Below are 11,409 nucleotides of genomic sequence, written 5' to 3'. Positions count from 1 at the left end.
CATGCTTACATCAGGCCCTCTGCCTTCACCCCCTTGATGTTATAGGACACATCTGGTCAACAGATACAACTGGTGCCTGACTTCTGAAGATGCTGTATTGCATCTTTATAAAACACCACAGAACAAAATAAAAACTGCCCAGAAGTTTACTTCTGAAAAACCTTGATTCTAGAAGATAAGGAACTCCCAGCCAGCAACTAGTCAAACTCAGAAACTGCAGGGTAAAACTCATGTTCAAAGGTTTCATACATGGACTCACTGCCAAAGCCAAGTTCTTTGGTGCAAAGCCATTACACGAGAGTAAATTTCACTGATGACATCAATGCTACAGCTATTCCTGAAACTTTGTTCTCTGTGAAAAACATTCCCACTCACAGGGGCTGCCCTGAAGCTAATGAATGGACTTTGTCCTCAGGGAGAATTTGTCCTATGCTCAAAGAGCTTTGGATCAGGCCCAAAACTGTTGGTTTTGTTGTAGCAAAGAATTATAAAGAAGCAGACAGACTCATCTTCTCCTAAAGAAAAGCTAGGCCTTGGTAAAAAAGCCATTCCCTACTAATTCTCTGGATGATCTAACACTTTATAACATTTTTAGATGCACCTTTCCAACCTTAATGTCATTCATGGTTGTTTGTATAAAGATATAGCAGGATTGTTTGTTTTTGTTGGTTTGGTTTTTTTTGTTGGATAATCAGAGATACCAAACAAATATTTGGAGGCTTTAGAGCTCAATGGCACAGAACACCTCAGAGACAAATAATCTGAGACTCCTTTTAGAAAAGATCTAGTGACTTTTTTTTTTTTTAAAGAAGAATCAGACTAACCTTTTTATGTACATTAAACAACAGTATTGATCTGCATACCTCCAGGGACAGTTTATAGGCAGAAGAGGTCAGGAAGAAATGCTCCCAGTCACACAGCAGGGTGTTCAATCGGAACAAGAGGAAGGATAGAAGATATTTGTTAGTCACAATTTCCCAAGAAATCTCACCGACCTTTCCAGTGCTCCTCCTTGCTGTAAAAATTTATGTGGGGAATGAACCCAAACCAAAGCACCATATTAAATTATTGAGCCCGAGATCGAATGGAAGAGGTCACCCAGCACAGAATTTTGAGTCCTAACGCTTCAAAGATAGACTGAAGGTCCAAAATCTGCTGCCAAGGTACATTTTCAGATTTTGATATATCCACTGCAATATCACTCCTATAGATGGAAATTTCTCCTCTAGTCATTTTGGAAACAGATTGTCCTTTCTGGAAACCACAGCTGGAAAAAAAAAAGACGCAGCTGCAATTGAGTGATCTTTTATGTAGATCCTTCTCCCTGTATCTTCCAGCCTTTCCCCCAGGAAATATAAAAATCACAAAAAGTAACACACAGACATTTATGGGTGTGCAGGTATGTGTTTGCATGCATGTGAATGAGAGACATGGGGAGAGGATTCCTACCCCAAAAGTGTGATTAAATCCAAAGAAGGTTGATAAAGGATGTACTGTAGTGGGATATAGTATTAAAAAAAAAAGAGAGTTATTTTATCTTCTAAACTGATCAAGGTGATAAAGTAACCGATCACACAAAAGAACTGCTGGAACTGCACCCAGTTCTACTCTATGAGTAAACAGAGTCCTGTGGCTCATTCAAGAGGCTATAAATTTAAGCTTAGTGTTTCAGGTCTATATCTAGAGAGTGACAGAACCTCATATCTCCTGATTCATCCAGAAAGAATGCATCATCTTTTTCTACCAATCTAATCAGGAACACTTTTGTCATGTCCATTTTTCTTTTTAAGTCAAAAAAAGGCACAGAAGAGATTTAGTCTTTTTTTCTTTCCTTTTCTTTTCTTCTTTTTCCTCCCCTCCTGGATATGGGGAAAATAAAACCAACCTCAACTTCACTAAGCTTCTGACACAGGTACCCTGACTATACACCTGACAGCTGAGCAGTTCGTTCCAATCCTGTGCTTCAAGTACCATCTAGTGGTTAGAAAAGTATTTGCATTTCTGCTGGAGGATCTTCGGATGCAGATTTCTGTTTCTTTTAGCGATGAACTAGTCTCATCATTTTCTGGAATGAAATAAAAAGAAACACACTTACATTTATTATTCTTCCTTTTCTTTAAAGAAAATAAAAACTTCATGCCTTTTTACTCACCTTGTGTCAGTTCCACTGGCAGCACTGCAGTATTTAGCAATTTTAGAGAAAAAGGACTAAAGAAAAATGTAGCTGTGCCTTTTTTCTTTTATAGACAGAAATGTCAGTGCATGATCTTTCATTTCCTTATACTTAAAAACAACAAAAAAAAAGGATTTCTCATTAAGAGCTCAACCCATACATCTCTAAATATGCATTTGAGAATTGGCCTTCAATTTCAGCCATTTATTATTTTTGAAAGTATTGCTCCATCTATCTGTCTGTCTTAAATTAATATCTTTCTTTGTGTGTTCCCCTTCCCATATTGTCTGCCATCTGTTATGTGATCACTGAGAGACAGTGCCTGGTTTGCTTGTTTGATTAGTTATCTTGCTTTTGGTGTCAGTGGACACCGGTTAAATGTACCCAGGGTGTTGCTCTCCTGTTACCAGCGAAGTTACACCATAAGCAGGTAGCAGTGACCTTCTCCTTTCCACCAAATCTCTGTGATTCTTCCCTAGCATAAGGCTCCAATTGTTAGCTATTTAAGTTCTAGCCAGCCACCTTTAAATAATCATTTGGGAAAAATTAGACTTTGTATCATCCTAAAACAGGCATTTTCTATTGATTAAATGAAAATGTTGCTTAAGGCACCTTTCTCCTCTTGATTACAGAGAGAGCTCATCGATGCAGGTCAGGTGAGGCCCCTGGACCACAATTCAGTTCCTCACATCGACCTCCAGCATCAGTCAAGCTCCCCCAAGCATGAAAGAGCCTTCAAGAGATCTGCCCTCTCCATGACCGGCAGCCCAGGGCCAGAGGGTACTAACAGGAGCTCAAAGGGCCTGAAATCAGATAGCCTGAGTAGAGTTCTTGTACGCCTAGGCTCTCCTTATGTGCATGGGAGACCTGTCAGCGCGGTCCATGGAGCCAAGCGCAATGCTGCTCACCCAAGAGCAGGCACCAGGACTGCTCCAGTAGCTCCCAAGGAGCCACCGTCAGCTCTGACTAGCTCCTTATTGGCTATGACAGCTCAGACATCAGCCCAGACATAAACACCCCCAGGTGTCTAAACTCAAGTGTTTTACTTATGCACACTATCCCACTCAATACTTTAGTCAGCTAAAATTTCGCAAGACAAACTCCACCACGGAAGGTTACTAATTTCACCTTGCAAGTCTAACTGGCAAGTGATGTGAGAAAAATAAAGACAATAAAACATTTATCATTCTCAGACCGCCTCAGCACGGGTTATTACCCTCTCAGAGTTTGTCCCCACAAACATTCAATTTGGTATTTGTCACAAGTGATGGAGCAGGATCCCATAAGAAGGTCCTGCTGCTGCTGGAAAATGTTTCTGTCCCTGGTTCTCGTCCCAGCTGCTTCTTCCTTCTCCCTCACACTGGACATTTCCAGACAGATCTGCATGTAGCCATAATCTAACCATGGAGACACCAAGAATGTGTGGATGGGAGGAATTCTTACATGACAGTTTTAAAAAGTCAGTTAAGTTCCTAACTGAGAAAAGCAAGAATCCTTTAATGACTTCCCATTTGACAAAATCTAGAGATTGCCTCTTTTCCTGTTAGAATACTGCTCGTGCTGCTTATATCATGTATCATAAATCGCTGCCTAATGTTGAGCTGTGAAGTTTCATCCTAGAAATTCTGCTGGAGACATTTTTGACACGAGCACAAGATTTATTGCTGGGCAGCCAGTGGATCTGACGTCTGTGATGACAGATGTTCTGTTTCCAAATGAGTATAACGATACAGAAAAGAACAGGATCAACCTTAACGTCCCTGAAGTCTTTCTCCGACTTGCAGATGTACCTACACACAGATTTCTGGGGAACCCCCATCAGCAGAAGCAGCAGCATCACATAAGGTTATTGAAGAAGAAAAATGTACATGTTTGTTTTACCAGGCAAAAGCATTTTGCCCTCAGGGGTGGGGGGCAGGAGGGTGTGATGGAATCCTGGGCTGAAGCTGTACTAGTGGGGAGATCCTGCTCTGACACTGGAAGATATTGCAAACCTGCATGCTAAAGCACATTTCTGTTACGTTACCCAGAGCGAATAGTTTATTACGAATCATTACCTCTGAACAACAGATAATCAATTTGGATGTGTCCTTATTTACCTGGACAAACACTGGAAGGCTTTGCAATTTAATGGCCTAACTGTTTGTTAGAAGAAATAGACCTATTCAATTCTGAGATCACAGTCAATCTGACAGTTTATAGCTGGTTGGTTTCTGCTTTTGGAACTGTGAAACCCTGATTTGCTTTCAAGGTGTAAAATTAGCAGTAACATTTTCACGTGCTAACGGACGAGTTGAAGCATACGACTGCACTTGCTTGTCGCAGTGAAAATAGCCCTGCTCAAAATCCCAGCACAAAGCCTGTGGCCCACCTGAATTTCACGCAAGCGCTGACGCGATGTCAGGTGTGAACTGGCTCAGACGCCGGCTGTCTGCACAAGAGTAAATTTCAACTATTAATTTACAGGTTGAAGCAGCAGGTTTTCTGCTCGTTATTAAATTACACTGTTTGTATACAGCTCTGTAGAGCAGCAACGGGGTGCTTGAACTGAAAACGGTCATTTAAAATAGTAATTCTTCATTTCATCTCTGAAATGATTAGCCTTGGTAAATCACTCCGAACACTGAAAAGGGGTGTTAAATCATGTCCCCTTGGTTTAGCAATATATTCCACCGTGTAATCACACCAGTGTAAATAAGCACAACGTTAAAAAATGAAGGAACGTCTGAACTCAAACCTCTGCCGTTTCAGAAGCCAAAGGAGTTAGAACAACATATAAGGACTGGAAATGCAATGAGGCGAGAAAACACATTTTACTGTATTAATGTGTTGGTTATTTTTTTTCTGTTTAGTTTGGTAAACCAAACTAAATCCACAGAATCAGATAGCAAAAGTAAATTTTGAAAATATCAAACTTCAGAGAGAGAGTTGAAGATGAAGAAAGGAAAAGGCTGGCAAACAAAAGGCAGTTCCAGTGAAAAGTATCAGGCCTGTAAATCTGCTTTTTGGCCAGCATGGAATGAGTTGCTGTTTCCAGTAAAAACATCACCTTATCCAGCAATATTCCAGCGCTAATCTGCTTCAGAGATTTATTGGAGTTTGGCCTTCTAAAGCAGGTATTTACTAGGATACACTGAAGCATACATATGAAGTGTATGTGACAAGAAGATACTCCAGAACGTACAGTGATGTTCAAACAAGATGCTTCAATGCAGCATGTGGACACTTCCAGCACTCTCTGTCCAGAGGACAGCTGCACCTAGCTATGCAATTTATCTGTACTTATCTGCATTTTTTTCATTGGCTTTCTTTGACTTGAATATCTTTTCCTCCTTCCAGGGATTTTTTTCTCTTGAGGAAAGATACTTATACACTTCCCTGCCTTGCCCCCCACCCCTTTGGTCTAAAAACCCAGTCTCTTTTAATCTCTCCATATAAAATACATCCTATATTCCTTTGTTAATGTTAATAGTCCTTCTCTGTACCCACTCCATTTTGGATTGGTCTTTTTGTGGCCATTAGCACCTTCAAGTTCCTGTTATAATTTTTTTTTTGTTGCCTTTCTTTTAGTTGCATCAGTTTAATGAGCCACAGACATCACATAACTCTAGGGTCTTTCCCCTTCCTCAGTAATAACTGATGGTTTCTCTGTTCAAATCAGAAATGGTAAGGTTAAAGTTCCTTCAAAGCTTATGAACGATATCACAGAACTGGTTCAAAAGGGAACCTATCAGCAGTCTGAAGGAAATACCCACACCTGACACAATGTTTCATAAAGTCCATTTACATTTTCTTATCTCACCCTTGTCGTTCCTGAGATTAATTATTTTTAATTTAATAAACATTCCCACTTAAATCATAGAGATTGAACATAACAATTTGCTGAATTGTGTGGTACTTAGTCACCAACCTACAGAGAGAAGATGCCTCACGCAAGACACACAGGACACAATTGCACCAGTAGCTGCAACTCAGACAGGGGAAGCCATGAACCCAGGATGCTTTATTGCCTTATCCACTGCCCAGTGATACCATTAATATTTCTGTTTAAAGACTCCATCATCTAATAATAAAGCTAGTACACACCGTCACTTAGATTTTCCCATCACAAGGCTTCAAAGTACTCTGAATCAGTGGTATTTTGCTTACTCTTCTAAAGATTTGAAATTTTTTTTTCAGTTATTGACATAAGTGATCATATTTGTCAACCTTTTCTTGAATTTTCAAAGGAAGGTTTTCATCAAATGTAAGAAAAAAATTACACAGTAACTCCTTCTCCTTCTTATTACCATTATCACTAATATTATCATTGTCATTACCTAACAGAGACGTAAGTCCTTTAGCTCTTTTTACTAAGGCTTCTTGCCTCAGAATATCTGTGAGTGCCATAGGAGTCATTCACTTTATTTGAGGTCCTGAATAAACTTCCAGAAACATTTTTGGACCCGGGTGCTACGATGATTTATTTAGCTATTGCCAGGGATTCATCTTTAAATTAACTGTACCTTTATACTACTAGAATTCTGCTTTTTCATTAGTGACATAGCTTAATTGCTTCACAATCAGGGGAAAAAAAAAAATTAGAAATAAGGAGAAGAAAAAAAAGAAGTGTAGCAAATACCTGCCTGACTTAACCACATTAAGCAGCATGGTGCAGAATATAACTTAACAGTCCAGTGAACTGTCAGTGGCAGAAGTAATTGGAAATTGGTGGGATAGTTCTTCATGTGATGGGGACGGGAGTTTTTCATGCCTGTTTTTAATGGGCAAATAGCTCTCAGGGCAGCTTCGTATTCTGTCATTAATTTGTAAAGATCCTTTATAATGTAGAAAAGTTAAGATAGCAAAAAAAAAAAAAATTCCAATTACATGTTTAATGACTTGGCATTTGTGGTAATGCTATCTAGCACTAATTCACCTGTTAGAAAACAGTCTATCTTTTAGCCCCTGGGGTTAATAGAGTGCAAAAGCCTAGTCTTATCAGAGGGTGGGAGAAAAGTGATTAATTTTTTCCTACAAATAAGAAAGAAAAGCAAGAATGACAAAATTGATTATGAGTTTTCAACTTGCTTTTTGAACTTAGACTATTTACATCTTTTTAAAGGAAATAACAAACTTCCAATTGCTGGTGTCTATCTGGCCCTCAGTATTTCGCAGGGAGGCATGGGGGACTTCAGTCCCTCTGTGCCCACCTCGAGCACCCACCGGAGTGACATGTATACCCATACTGTGGCATGGGGCTGCAGCGATGATGCCACACAGCCTGCCCTTGAGATCAAGGCCTGCTTCACTTCTGCATGGAAATGGGATCCATAATAAAAAAAAAAATTGTGGTTTGATCAGTCAATAGGTGGATGGATGGATTTATCCTGTCCTCAGTTGCATACTCATAACTACATTGGAATCAATAGCAGATGCTTAAATGTAACTAAGAGCAGAATTTGTTCCACAAGAGTAAAGAAATATAGTTTATGCAAACATCCATATTCATTTACATGTCTGCCTTTATCAGTCACTGCTGTATTTGCATCTCACTCTGGACAAAAGGCTAGCAAAGGCATTTGCAATGAACCCTTCCATTTTAAAACATCTAAATAGTCTGTACAGTAAATTGCATATTCTGACTGCCCTGGTGTGAATTTCTGAGTCCATTGAAAGGAAGAGAGGCAGCATTTACTGGTTTTATGCAACACCTTCCTTTGCTTAATACCAGATTTGTCTGCGTCAAGGCTAAACCAGGATTAGCAGCAGGAATAAAAAATGATGTTAGAATTCATGCAGTCTTGTCTAGCCCATGTAGAGCACGGAGAGACCTGGTAATACCAAAAAAAAAAAACAAAACAAAACCAAACCAAACAATTGTCATCAGTCCAATCTCCAAAACTAGGAGTTTCACACTAAAGATAAGTGCTGTCTAATGGCTGGAAAACAAGCCCAGAAATCAGGGCTTATCTCCCGTGTTCCTAACTCAGCTCGTGGTTCATCTGTCAGGAGCTAATGGAGGCTGAAAACTGAGAATCCGAAATCCAGTGATTTCATTCGGAATTCTGTAACCCCGGGTTTCCTGAGCAGTCAGCCCATACAACCTGTTCCTGAGTCCTTTTGGGTCAATGATGGTTTTGTCATTAACTTCACTTAGAGAAGAAAGCATCGAGCTTTACATTCCCTGCACCTCAGCACCTTCCATCTGTGGCATGGAAGCAACAAAACCTCAGTGCACCCTGGACATTTTGGACACATGTCATGCTTACAGAACTAACAATTGCAATGTGCCTCTTACTGATCTGGTGCTTACAGAGAAAACACATAAATCTCAAATTAAGGGTGGGGTCCACCTCATTTAATATTAGCTTATAAAAGCAGTGTTTAATACAAGTAGGTCACCTAGGTTCCTTTTACAATTCTTGGTGAAAAACAAGTTTGCAAACACAGATATTGAAGCCAAGTGTGATTATATTGCTCTTAAATGTTACTGTCTCCTTCCCTTGACTGTAAAGCAAGATGAGGCAAGCCTACACAAGGAAAACATTATGTATCCTACTATAACAATCTAGTTTTAAAGAAATTAACAGTCTTTTGCTTACAGCCCATAGCCTTATTTGTATTCAGATGCTCTGAAAATGGACTCCTCTGTAAGTGGACGGATCGAGGGACGGACAGATGAACTAAATTATGTCGTTAGATGCATGGTCAGAACTCACATTTTTGGGTTTCTTTTTTTTTTTTAAAAAAAAAAAAAGTTGCCAGTATTGCTGCTTCTTATTTGGAACAACCTAAAAGAGACGTTCAGCTACTTTGGGGAAGCACAGGGTGCAGGTGAAAATATGACCCACTCTTACAAAAGAGTCAAGCTTGTTTCCCCTAAGTTAGTTGAAAGTGATGTGCCCTCATTCCTATGGCAGGGAACATTTCCTTTAGTGCAGCTGACAAGTTTTTCAAGGTGTTTCTGCACATCCTGTAGGGAAAGCAAATTGTCATCAAAATTGAAAATTCAGAATATGTTTTTTTTTTTTCCCCTGAAGGTCCTTAGGGCTCTTGAAATGCTAAGTAGAAAACTGAGCTCGATGCATATGGAGGAGATTTTCATATTTTAAAAGACAGATAGAGTGTCAGCCGGCAGACGCAGCAACTCCAAGAATCTTCAAAAAGGCAGAAGCAGAAAAGTTTACTGCTTGTTCGGTGGACACTTTATTTTAGCCTATGTTCTGCAGATTGAGAGGCAGATTGCCTAGGGTCAGAGGGTGACCCTGCCCTGCAGCATGAGCATTATTCCTTTTTTTTTTTTTTTAAGTGCAAATTTACATTTGGCTGCAACCTGTCTCCTTAATGATGGATCAGCCTTTTGTGCAGGTATAAGATCTGATTGATGGGGCACGGGGATAGGAGAGGGGAATGGAGAAAACAAGTTTATAAATTTGACATAAGATTTGAATCGCAGCAGGAACCCTGCCAGTCTCCTTAGGCATAAAATTGGACTGGCTGGAGATATGTACTGCATGTGTGATGTTGCAGCACTTATTGCTTTCATTATATCTTTACTTACTCAGTTAACAGACTACTGAATTTGCAAAATCTGGCAGACTAGTTTTTTTGGTTTTTTTTTTTTAAACAAATTTTATGACGGGGAGAGGGGGAGGAGGAACTGGAAAAATCTGAAAATTACATACCAGATCTTCATCTGGTGTAATCCAATATAATTTAATTGATTTCACTAGAGTTACACTGATTTTCTCTATCTGATGACCTAACTCAGTATTTTTGTTTTGCTGTAGCTTTTTTTTTTCCCCCTTCTGAACAGACTGTGTTGACATTTCATGTTTCCTATTATTATTATTCCTTCCCTTTCTTTGTTTTGGGAATTACATGGCTTATTGACTAAACAGCATTAGAAAACTAAAGTTAATGGTCCAAACTCTTCCCTAGTGCAACTTTATTGAGTTCAAGTTATATAGGGATGAATGAGTTCAGGGACTCCTCCAAAGAGAGTTATTGCAGAGGCTGATTCTATAATAAAAGGGAAGTCCACAGCTTTGTTGTCATTTCAATGGAAATTAAATGTTGCAAGAAGCCCAGTGGTTTCATCTTCAGCTGATGTGATGCAACCTGAGGGTGCTGAGCACAAAAAGCTAAAATCATGTCTCATTTTAATGGATTAGAACAAATCCTTTAATATTATCAAGAATACATTTAATAATGCTCCTGTTCATGTCTGTCTCTTCCCTGGAGAACTCTGAGTCATACGGCCAACCAGAATGACCACCTTCTCCACCATATCTCTATCAATGGCAACTGAGGGAAGGGCTTACTGACCGGTACGAGATCTGTCCCAGGAGCAAGGTGAGACTGTCAGGATCTGGCTCCTTAAAATAGCAGAAATGAAGCACCAATCTGGATCAGGCTCAGAGAAAACAGACTCTTAGGCATAGGATAAAAAAAGAAAAAGAAAGGTGGTTGCTAACCAGGAGTTTTTCAGGACAAGCTTCTCATGGTCTTAGTGGAGCTGAAAGCCTTTTTGCTTGTAAAGTGGAGCTCACTGAGACAGATTGAAACAGTTGGTGCTGGTAATAATAAAAGACAGGACTGAATGTGTGAAGAGATGCCTGCAATATCTGGGTTTCTTTCAGCACAAGGAAAGATGCTGTTGTTCTTGGACAGAAGGCTGGGGAAACAAGAACATGGAAAGTTTGTTCAGTGGTAGTGTCACTTAATGAGAAAGGTCTGGCACACACTGGCCAGAAAATACTGTACTTCTTACCGTAGTGTTTAGGAGCTAAGTCCTATAACAAACAGCAAGGCACGGTATAAATGCAGAAGGGTAGATGACGACTTCTTCTTCGAACTCCAGTCTAAATCTAACAGTCACGAGTTACAGAAAAATATAAAATCAGTTGGAAAGTGAACTTTCTTAGGCAAGACATTCCATACACTTAAGTTATTGGTTTTCTGAATTTTCAAAGAGAGCTTTACACATGGCTTTGTGTTATCTGGATGAGAATCCACAGGGTCACCCTTGTGAGAGCCTCAGCTCTCTACAGGGGTATATGCTGCTGGACAAACACTCTCTGTTACACTTTGGACATTTGCTGCCTCCTCTGTATGGTCTAGATCTGAATGTTTTCTGAGTGCATTACACAGACAGCTTTGTTCCAAGGACAGAATTGTGAGAAGGATTGGGTTTCGGATGCACCCAATACTACTAGGTTTGAACTTAACTCCAAATTAATGTTTGGGTTTTT

Source organism: Chlamydotis macqueenii, chromosome Z, assembly GCF_036417535.1.
Source record: "Chlamydotis macqueenii isolate bChlMac1 chromosome Z, bChlMac1.mat, whole genome shotgun sequence".
In the NCBI taxonomy this organism is placed as follows: domain Eukaryota; kingdom Metazoa; phylum Chordata; class Aves; order Otidiformes; family Otididae; genus Chlamydotis; species Chlamydotis macqueenii.
Note: the sequence above shows the minus strand (reverse complement) of the source record.